Below are 12500 nucleotides of genomic sequence, written 5' to 3' on the forward strand. Positions count from 1 at the left end.
TTTATTTCCAAACCAACCAGATCTATAATGTTAGCTAATGTTAGCAGTTAGCTTTATCTCCAAACCAACCAGATCTATAATGTTAGTTAATGTTAGCAGTTGGCTACGTTAGCTTTATCTCCCCACCAACCAGGTCCATAATGCTAGCTAATGTTGGCAGTTAGCTATGCAAGATTTATCTAAACCGATAAGGTCTAATTGTGTTATTTGTAGCTAACAACCTAGTTTTAACAGTATTAGTTTTAAATTCTAAATTAGTTTAGCAGTACACAGCTAGCATAAACAGCCTGACTGTCAAAGAAGCATCATAAAGGATAAGCAGCATAATGTTAGCTTTATACTAATATAAAAATATTTGACTTTTGATGCTGACAATAACAATTCAAATTAAAACTGCAAGCAGTGATGAGCGGGCCCTCGCCTCCGTGTGCAAGTCGGGGTGTGCCGCAGTCGGGGTGTGCTGCAGCCGCGGCGTCGTTACCGGACACCGACCGGTCGACGTGGCCCACACCGTGAAAATTCCATGTAAATCATGTGGCGATTGTCACACAAGGCTTACTTCCTGTCGCCAGTAGGTGGCGCAATGACTGTGACTCCCAATCGGCCTGTAGATGTCCTCAGGCCTGGACTGTTGTCCAGCATGTGAAATCCGGTGCAAATCGGACAACGTACACTCAAGTTATGGTAGCTTCCTGTTTAACGGCGAAACATTGAAATTTGCCGCGCCGCCAGGGCAACGCCGTGTGACGAAAACTCAAGCTTTTGATAACTTTTCATCGTCGAGGTCTTTTATACACGCTGACTAAGTTTGACGTGGATCCGATCAACCGCCTAGGAGGAGTTCGTTAAAGTACGACCCCTGCAAATGGCCAAAAACGCCCAAAAATGTCACAATCAATTCAAAATGGCCGACTTCCTGTTGGTTTTAGGCGCATGGTACCACCAGACTTTTTTTTAAGTCTGGACATGATACACGTGCCTACCAAGTTTCGTAAGTCTAGGACAAACGTACGGCGAGGGATACTCCGTTGAAAGTTTGTAGGGGGCGCTATCGAGCCGTTTTGCCACGCCCATGAGCGAGACCCATAAAATATATAATATTTCGCCACTTCTGATGCGTGTGCAAAGTTTCGCAACTTTTCGAGCTCGTTTAGGCCCTCAAAAGTGCGAGCAAACAATAAAAATAAAAATCATGACTAGGAACTTGGGCCCTAACTAGCAGGAACTTAACCCCGAACATGAATCTACACAGAAACACTGGGCTTCTGTCTGCTCACATTAGAACACAGTGGGCTGGAAGAAACATGAGTTTAGCTGCTGAGAGTGAATGATTAAAAGTCAAATAAACTGAGAGTCAGTACTGAAGCGGAGTGGGAGCGACTGAGGCAGGTAATGACTAATCTGTGATGAATTACATGTTGAAGCCAAGCCAGGTCTGTAACTGCTACTGTCTACTGTAGAGACATCCCATAATACACACACATACACACACACACACACACAGACACACAGACAGTGGATGGATACACTGACAGTGCTAGATACTTAAAATTCTTCTATAACACATTCTTATACTTATTGAAAGTTCTGCGTGCTTTCACACACACACACACACACACACACACACACATACGCACATGGCATTTCTAGCATACCTGGGCGGGGAAGTTTGATTGACAGCTCGGGGGTGTGGCCAACATGACCCAGACGGGAGCAATGAGTGCATCACACCTGAATGACAGGTAACACTGTGGTTTGCGTCTGTGTGTGTGTGTGTGTGTGTGTGTGTGTGTGTGTGTGTGTGTGTATGAGACAGTTATTAAAGTGGAAGTTCGTTAGAGTCACTAATTGTCAACAGAGCAGACGTAACAGGAATGATGGACGACTGAGAGAGAAAGTGGCTGATCTGGTTAAAAGAGAGAGAGGGAGAATAGAGAAACAAAGAGAAACAATAAAAGAAGAAAATGAAATCACATTTTGGAAAGACACAAACTTTAAATCAGACCTGCTTTTAATTTCCACTGCAAAAAATGACCAGCTTGTCATGTGATTTTATCTTTTATCAGATCAGTCTGTTTTTATTCTGACTGCTGTTTCTTCTTCATGTGACCAAAAGGCTCAGGTTGAAGAATTATTGATTGTTGCCAGAGATTAATAAACCTGGGTCAGGGTTTAGAGATTTTTACATGTTCAGTAAACTGGTTATATATGCAGTAAACTGGTTACGTGTGCAGTAAACTGGTTACGTGTGCAGTAAACTGTCTACATATTCAGTAAACTGGTTACGTGTGCAGTAAACTGGTTACGTGTGCAGTAAACTGTCTACATATTCAGTAAACTGGTTACGTGTGCAGTAAACTGGTTACATGTGCAGTAAACTGGTTATATGTGCAGTAAACTGGTTACGTGTGCAGTAAACTGGTTACGTGTGCAGTAAACTGGTTACATGTGCAGTAAACTGGTTATATGTGCAGTAAACTCTCTACATGTTCAGTAAACTGGTTACATGTGCAGTAAACTGGTTATGTGTGCAGTAAACTGGTTACATGTGCAGTAAACTGGTTATATGTGCAGTAAACTGGTTATATGTGCAGTAAACTGGTTACGTGTGCAGTAAACTGGTTACGTGTGCAGTAAACTGGTTACATGTGCAGTAAACTGGTTATATGTGCAGTAAACTCTCTACATGTTCAGTAAACTGGTTACATGTGCAGTAAACTGGTTATGTGTGCAGTAAACTGGTTACATGTGCAGTAAACTGGTTATATGTGCAGTAAACTGTCTACATGTTCAGTAAACTGGTTACATGTTCAGTAAACTGGTTATATGTGCAGTAAACTGGTTATATGTGCAGTAAACTGGTTACGTGTGCAGTAAACTGTATATATGTGCAGTAAACTGTCTACATGTTCAGTAAACTGGTTATATGTGCAGTAAACTGGTTATATGTGCAGTAAACTGTCTACATGTTCAGTAAACTGGTTATATGTGCAGTAAACTGTCTACATGTTCAGTAAACTGGTTATATGTGCAGTAAACTGGTTATATGTGCAGTAAACTGATTATATGTGCAGTAAACTGTCCTGTTAGAAGAAAGTGTTTTTAAACCCAAAAAGTGGTGGCAACTCTGCTGCCACCATTACAGTGGAGTTAAAACCATGTTTACACCGGTGTTTCATTGAGTGTTTGCTTTTGAAATCTGAAAATGGAGCTTTGAGGCACTCGGGTTTTGTTTGGATTACCTACTTTATGGCACTCCAGATCCTTTTTCTCATGTACTCCAAACACCACTATAGTGTTTATCATTGTTTCATATCGATACAGCCTCATATGGTGTATCAACAAACTATTTTACCTATTTGTCAAATATTGTTTAATTAATTAAAATATCTTTACTACAAATGAGGACAGAAAAAAGATAACTTTTTCAGGCATTTTTATTTCTGCTTCATGTATGATTCATGCAGTCACAAACAACTGTTAGTTTTATCAATAAACAATAAGATATCGTATTGTAAGGCCATCCATGCCCACATGATGCAATGAGATACATCATATGTCCCTAAGTTTCGTAAAAATTCATAAGTAAAGTCAAAGATATTGTGTGACAATTATATTGTATACTGTGCTATAGACAACTACACAATAATGAATAAACATTGGCTCAGTGGCATCCAAAATGTTGTGCGTGATGGACGGACAGATGGACGGACAGGGACTGATCCAGAGTATCCATATAAATTATTATCTGTTAGGGTTAGGATTGCTCAGTAGTTGTATCTGTATACATTTTGGGATACTGCTACCACAAAATGAAGTATGTTTATTTGTTTATTAAAAGGATCCCCATTAGCTGACGCATAGAGGACCAGCTAGTTTTCCTGGGGTCCAAGACAACATTACAACATTACATGATACACATAAAGAAAACGCTAACAAACAAAAGAAACAAGAAAAAACAAAACAATCTAAAACCAAGACCAGACAACATTACACACAACACATAGACCTTAAAATTATCATCTGGCCAGCGCAAGACATTGAATTAAAACAAAATAAAGAGCTGATATTAAGGACAAGAAAATGTAGGGAATCATCAGGATAGTCTATGTAAGTGTAGGTGGGATCTGAGTTTCTTTTTAAAACATGCCTTTCCTTTGATAGAACGGATATGACTTGGAAGACGTTCTATGACATGATAGCCCTGTATATGACAGTTTTTTTTCAAGTATTGGATTTTGGTGGGGGTAGAGTCATCTGCCCCCTACTGGCCTCTCTAGTGGAATGGGTATGAATATCCGAGCTATAAATTATATCGTTAAAAAGAAATTTAAGAGCCTGAGTTTGAATGACTGTGTGAAAATGCATAAGTAAGCTGGCAGACAGTCTTTTCTCCACAGTAAGCCATGTAAGATGTGCATGCATATCTGCTACACTGGACCTAGAGGAGCAGCCCAGAACAAGTCTACCTGCCTTGTTTTGTGCTACTTGTAACTTTCTGAGTAGACCGTATGAAGCAGATGACCACACCACCGAGCAATAATCCAAGTGACAGAGAACCAAAGAAGCAACAATTTGGTGCAACAATTAGGGTGGAAGAAATGGTGCACATTTTCTGGAAGTGGCAACCGCTCTGCCCATCTTAGACACTATTTGTCAATGTGATCAGACCAAGACAGTGAACAGTCAAGCCAGAGTCCCAGAAGCTTAGCTTTCTTTACTTGTTGTATAGGTTGACCCGCTATCTGTAGATTCAGTTTAGGATCATGTGCTAATCTATACTTAGAACCAAATATTATGCAAACTGTTTTTGATATGTTAAGCACAAGTTTGTTTGTTTTTATCCAGTTATGTATGATGTTAAGCTCACTAGACAGGACCTGGTTAAGCTCTGGGTGCAGCATAATAAAGGGTAGAATCATCAGCATACAAAGTCAAGCTAGCCTGTCCAATTGCAGAAGGAATGTCATTAGTAAATATGGAAAATAGGAGGGGCCCTAGGCAACTCCCTTGCGGGACGCCGCAGTCCAGCCCCCTACTGCTCGATAGAATGCCATTAAAATAGACTCTCTGTGACCGAGAGGACAGATAGCTCCTTAACCACAGAATTAACCTGACGCGCCAGATGGTTTGTTGCACAGAACAGCACAGAACAGGGCAGGCACTTTCAAAAATACTTGGCAGGTGATTGGATGAACCATCTGTCTATCACCGTCTATCACGGGCTAACTTCGACCAATCAGATCAACGAACCATATAAACAAACTCTTGCCGAAGCCGGTCGGGAGAAGAGCGAAAACATCTTTTCCATCCAGAAAAGCCTTCAGTGCCGTTCTTTGCTCTTCTTTCACTGAAGAAACACTCTTCAGGTCAGAAATAACTGATGTCATAGCAGCATCTACACTAGCCTCTTTAGGAGCCGCCATGTTGTGAACGAACAGTCGCTTCTCGCTGTCGTCACACCTAAGCCCCGCCCCCAGCTGACCTCACAGGACGCCGATTGGTCCGACCCGCTGCGGTTCGGCCACAAACGCAGAACTTGAAGCCTGGCAAGATGGATTCTCGCGTGATCGTGATCTCGCGAATCTAGCTGCCTCACAAGGTAACCACAGAATAGCTGAGGGTTTAATACCATAACAAGTAAGTTTACTGATTCAAAGGTCATGATCGATCACATCAAAGGCGGCACTGAAGTGTAGCATTTCTGCGCCCACCAGCACTGACCTGTCAATCGCTGTAAGCCAGCTATCAGACATTTATGTCATTGCAGTGCAGGTAGAATGACCAGCCCCTATATGCATGTTGGTACATAGTTGTTAAACCATTTGCAGAGAAATAAACCTGTATTTGCTCAAACACAATCTTTTCTAATAATTTGCTAAATTCAGGCAGAATGCTGATAGGCCTGTTGGGACCACCCAAAGTTGATTTTGTGTCTTTGGGAAGAGGAATAACCTTTCCCTCTTTCCATAATTATGGACACACACCACTGATCAGACATCTATTAAAAATGTGACGGATTGGTATTGAGACATATAAGGCCGATATTTTTAACAGTTTACTATCAAGGTGGTCGGTACCACCTTATCCTTATCCTCAGGCAGAGAGCACAAGAACCTTTCAAACATCCCAACATCGACCTGGTGGAATTCAAAAGCACAATTTTTACCATTCAGAATGCAATTTTTTAACACGATAAGCACCTCAGAGTTAGAATTAACAGTAGTGTTCATATTCTGTCTGAGCTTGGAAACCTTGTTAACAAAATAGTCATTGAAATAATTTGCAATGTGAAGAGGCTTAGTCAGATAGACACCATCAGATTCAACAAAAGAAGTACGGACAGTCTTTTTACCCATGATTTCATTCAATACATTCCATAGTTTTTTACTATCGTGACCAATATCAGAAATTCTCTGTTGATAATAAGTTCTCTTATTTACTCTATTCATCTTTGTCACCTGGTTTCTTAGCTTGCAGTAATACTTTCTATTGTCAGGGGAACCAGAAAGAACAGCAACCTTCTTGGCCTCATCTCTCTGGACCATTAAACTCTTCAATGAGTCATCAATCCATGGGGCACTTTTAGCTTTAACTGTGAATTTCTTTAAAGGGGCATGTCTGTTAACAATTTTCATAAAATACACCATAAATATATTCAAAGCATGCTCAGCATCTTCAGCAGCACACACATGAGTATGAGCAAGGTCATCAAGAAAAGCCTCTTCCTTAAATCCCCTATAGGATCTTTTAAGGACAATTTTGGCACTAGCCTTAGGCAGTGTAGCACAGACACAGGTCTGGAGAACATATCTGGAGTATTAGTGTAAATGTGATCAATGCATGTTGGGGATTTGACCCCAGTGTAATTAACAGAGATTCTTGTTGGTTGAAACATTAATTGAGATAATCCACAGGTATTAGTTATAGATCTAAGATTATTCTTCAGAGAACAATTTTCAGACAACCGGTCAATATTTAAGACCCCTAGCCATGTAAGTACTGTATGTCAGAGCTGGGGGCCCTATAACAACAGCCAGTATAGGTTTTGAGTGTGGCAGTTGCACCTGAAGCCATGTATGGTCATGTATGAAGATTGCAACCCCACCACCAAACCTATTTCTGTCTTTTCTGTATATGGAAAAGCCATCAGTGGCCACCTCAGAATTATTTTTATTTTTTTTGTATGAGAAAGCAAGTGCAGTGAGGGCTGCCCTCAGAGAAGTTGTGTGGGGTTGATGTTTCCTCCTGGTGGAGCATCAAGCTGCTCTGACCTCCTCAGTGTGGAGGTCTGTGGCTGACACACACACACACACACACACACACACACACACACACACACACCAGAGTTAGTTATGATTCCACTTCTTCTTGAATCTGCAAAGGCACATACATGATAACTATTACAGTAGAAGCTGAAACACTGAAGTTCTAACAGTAGCCTGTTTATTTAGCTGCTGACACGAGCCACTGTAGTATTACTGCAGACTCAGCAGAGGCTTCATTTGGTAAAGTACTGTTTAGCTATTAGCAAAGCACTAATGTGATAGAACAAAGTTAGGTTAAATAGAGAACTGTTTTAAGATGCCAACAACAGTTTACTTGCCTGATATCAGACAGAACTGTCAACTCGTTCCACTCCGTCTCCATCTTCAGTCTTCATTGCCTCCACTCTAACCGATTTCCGTGGGGGAGGGGGATTCGATTTTCCCTAACCGATCACTAGAGACCGACGTATCCGCCTGAATCTAACGTCATTTTAAGTCGACACTGATGTGTAACCATGACAACACCAGAGACGGTTCAGAAAGTATAGAGCGTCTTTGACTGAGATCTTCCATTTTCCAGTGCACACAGACGAAGAAGACGAATGAGGGGGGTCCAGGTGGCTCGGTGGTCTAAAGCACGTGCCGTGCAAATGCAATGTCCTGGGTTTGAATCTGGTCCTATTTAAAGAAGCTCTCTTATAAACTGACTTTCAAACTTTCAAAACACTCTTTGTGTGTCCGCAGACTCATACCTATTGAAACACTTGGGTAACACACTGAAAAACTGGGTATAGTGCCGAAACCCTTGTGTTTAAAGTGCTCCCAAACACTGATATTAGTGTTTCAGCTTTAGCTCCACCTAAACACCAATCCCAGTGTTTCAATGGCTGCACTGCACTGCTTATGGTGTTTCAGAACCTGATAGCTGCTGATGAACGACTCCAGCTGCTCCCAGTTTGTAACCAGTATGTTTAACTGCACTGGTCATAAGAACTGCGTTGGTCTCCAGGTTTATACAAAAGGAGAGAGAGAGAGAGGGAGAGAGAGAGAGAGAGGGAGAGAGGAAAGAAGAGGAGAGGAGAAAGAAGAAGAGGAATGGCAAGGAGAGAAAAAATGAGAAGAAATGATTGAAGAATGATGTTTTCCACGATAAAACACAGAGGAGAGAGAGCGCCGGTCCACTGAGCGCACAGAAACCCACGAAGAAGAGTTGAAACACTGCAGCATGTCTGAACGCAGCCCAGACCTTCACTCAGCTCTTCATGTTGATATGTGTACTGATAGTATTACTGCATACTACATGTACTACACACTGTACACATAGTAAACTGCTGTATTTTCATAGTTATTTGATCATAATCTTCTGCTAACTTTTTTATACCTTAATATGTTTATTGTCACCAGATGTTTATCTTAAGTGTTATTTTTCCTCTGTATGATTTGGCAGCACACGTGGATTTATGTCATGTTAATAAAGCAAGATGAAAACTAAATTAAAACAGAGAGAAGCAAAATAAGCAGAAACAGTCTTCTTATCCTGTTTACCTGCTTTCATGCTCTACATGTGAAACTGAATATTTACATATAATAAACTGCTTTACTTTCTTCACCATTTTCCGTTCACATTTTTACACTTCATTTTTATTGTTATTACCAGATGTTTCCCTTTATTCGGGGCCGGCAGCAGCTCTGCATTGTAGTCAATGGAAAGTAGAGCATCTTTAAACATCAGTTTTTCGCTCATGGAGCATTCCATACTTGTACAAATAAATTACAGACATCTCTATGTTGCCTAGGTAAAGTAGGCAGAATTTTATCTTGAAAACAGAATATTTGACACTAGTTTGAAATCTGCCTTTGTATGGATGGACAGATCTTATCATGCAGCCTGCTGGCTGCCTCAGTCATGTGACGCCTCCTCTCTGCTGGCTGCCTCGGTCATGTGACGCCTCCTCTCTGCCGGCTGCCTCGGTCATGTGACGCCTCCTCTCTGCCGGCTGCCTCGGTCATGTGACGCCTCCTCTCTCCTGGTTGCCTCGGTCATGTGACGCCTCCTCTCTGCTGGGTGCCTCGGTCATGTGACGCCTCCTCTCTGCTGGGTGCCTCGGTCATGTGACGCCTCCTCTCTCCTGGTTGCCTCGGTCATGTGACGCCTCCTCTCTGCTGGGTGCCTCGGTCATGTGACGCCTCCTCTCTCCTGGGTGCCTCAGTCATGTGACGCCTCCTCTCTGCTGGGTGCCTCAGTCATGTGACGCCTCCTCTGCTGGCTGCCTCAGTCATGTGACGCCTCCTCTCTTCAGACCACAGACAGATGGCTCAACAAGATCACGACTCGCCCTTGGTGTCAGAGGTTGTGAGCTCAGGTCCTGGTTGCTTGGCTTGCTGTGACTCTCTCTTTCCTCTTAACGCTACATCCTATATTTTGTATATTATGTGTGTTTTGTATTATACATTTTCCCCTCTATATGATTTGGCAGCACACATGGATTTATGTCACTTTAATAAGCAAGATGAAATGAAATTAAAACAGAGAGAGAGAGGCAGAGAGAGAGACACCTGTGTTTGATCATGGTTTCAGTGCTCAGGCTCTGGATCCAATCAGACATTATGAATCAACCTGAACACACACACACACACACACACACACACACACATACACATACTACAAAAGACTTCCAGATGATGTACTCCTCCTCTGGCGGCCATCTTGGAGGTCCTCAGCTCTCGTTTCTGTCGTCTCAACAGAACTGAACAGACGGTTAATTTCTGTCTGTTTCTGACTGAACTGATCATTTCATCACTGATCCATCTGATTGATTTAGTGTTTAGATAATGTCAGCTTGTTAGCTAGCTAACCATAGCATCTGGTCAGCTAACCATCACTGTCTTGTTGTTAACACATCTGATTAGCACACTAGCTAACGTAGCTAGTAGCAGCTAGCGTTAGCATGTTCACATTAACATCAGTGTGTTTGCTGGCTAGTTAGCTAGCTAACAGTTTGTTCAGGTTAACTGAGCTGACTCTTCTCAAGCTCCAACTCTTCATGTTTTGGAGTAGAGACTAGGGCTAAAGACAAGACAGTTTACTGTGTCACAGTAACCTACATTTGGAAACAAATCCACCTTATCACACTATTCACTTTTACTGAGAACGTTACTGAATGGATCTACAGCCACACCACAACAAGCTGACTCAGCTGCTTCAACAGATTATTTCTCCAGATTTCCATCTTGATGCTGCAGGTTTGTCTGTCGGTCTGGATTTAGTCGACTGTAGAATCCATGTGGACTGGATTCATTAAACACATGCTTACTTTCTGTAGTTTGTGTATTTTACTGAGATTTTTGTTTCATGTGTGTATTAATTTATTCTAATCTATGTTAACACCACTGATCAGTGAACTTTCTCTTTTCTCACCCTTCCATCCCTCCCCTGATCTAACTTTATTTCTCTCTCCATCTTTCCTCCATGTTCTCATCCTTCCCTAATTCCTTCCCTTCCATTCTTCCTCTTTATCTCTACACTTTTTCTTTTTCCTTCCTATTCATTCCTCTCTCTTATCTCTCTTTCTCTCTCTCCCTCTCTCTGTCCCTCTCTCTCTCTCGCACTTTCTCTCTCTCCATCCCTCCATCTCATCTCTCCTTTCTTTAAATAGTCTGCTAGATAAACATCAGTTTCACTGCAGTCATTTGTCTTCTTAATGTGTTCCTGCTGTGTGTGTGTGTGTGTGTGTGTGTGTGTGTGTGTCAGGCCACCCAGTCTCAGTGAAACCAGTCCAAGCCTAAAGTGGTCTTGTCGTCTGGTGTGTTTATGCCACAGAAGTAGAACAGATAGAACGGTCATTCTCATTCAAATCAACGCTCCTGGGCGGTCGGAGCGGCGGCCATCTTGGTGAGAGGTTTCACAGCAAGAACCAAAGTGTTGACATCTGGACAGTTAGAAGTGTTTTCTGTTTCAGTTGGTGTCCGTTAGCTTTTTGAAGTGAGCAAATGCTAACTTACACTAACGCTACGTTAGCTTATAGCATTTAAGCAGCTATATTAAGTTAGAGGAACCTGTTTGATGATGCTAACCAGCTGGTTTGCTAACATGCTAATGTTGACTAGGAGAGCAGAGAGATCAGATCTCTGATCAGATCTGCCAGTGGGTTGAGCTCACTGCAGCTTCCAATGCGAACTAAACTTTTTAAAGAGTTTTCCTGAGTCAGGTGCCGTGATGTCGACTGTTAGGATCCAGTTTAATTCAAGATACTGTCACTTGTTTAAAAAAAAAAATCACTAATCAAGGTTAGATAAATTCAGATTAGATTAGATCAGATTATATTAGATTAGATTAGATTAGATCAGATTAGATTAGATTAGATCATATTATATCAGATTAGATCAGATTAGATTAGATTAGATCAGATTAGATTAGATTAGATCATATATCAGATTAGATCATATTAGATCAGATTATATGAGATTATATTAGATTAGATTAGATCACATCAGATTAGATTAGATCAGATTAGATTAGATCAGATTATATTAGATTAGATTAGATCATATTATATCAGATTAGATGAGATTAGATTAGATTAGATCAAATCAGATTATATTAGATTAGATCAGATTAGATTAGATCACATCAGATTATATTAGATTAGATCATATTATATCAGATTAGATGAGATTAGATTAGATCAAATCAGATTATATTATATTAGATTAGATTAGAAAACTAATGTCTTCATTGAAGCCGTTTGTTCTGCAGTTTAAAACACAGCAGACAGCAGCTATTTCAACATTTGACTCAGTTCTATGGGGGGGATCACCTGTTTAACTAATAATAATAATAATAACACTAATAATCATAATAACAATAATAATAATAATGATATCAAACAGCTTCAGAGTTTCAGTTTTTGTCACCATCCCTCAGGAGACACACACAAGATAAAGTTCATGTTTCAAGACAAAGATGTATTAAAATAACTTTTTTTTTAATGGTCATTCTTCCTTTTTTTCTCCTCGTCTTCCTCCTCTCCTCCTCTTCTTCTTCTACTTCTTCTTCTTGTCATTATTATTATTAAGACAGTGTTTCAAGGCAGTGTAAGAGGTTTATTGCATGTATTTATATGTCATGATGACAGAGTGATGTAGAGGCTATAGAGACCCTGGTTCAACACACACACACACACACACACACACACACACACACACACACACACACACACACACACACACACA

This window comes from Centroberyx affinis, unplaced genomic scaffold, assembly GCF_046629955.1.
Source record: "Centroberyx affinis isolate AG114_WGS23_722 - 3 ecotype Tasmania unplaced genomic scaffold, CSIRO-AGI_Caff_v1 ptg001760l_1, whole genome shotgun sequence".
Classification (NCBI taxonomy): Eukaryota; Metazoa; Chordata; class Actinopteri; order Beryciformes; family Berycidae; genus Centroberyx; species Centroberyx affinis.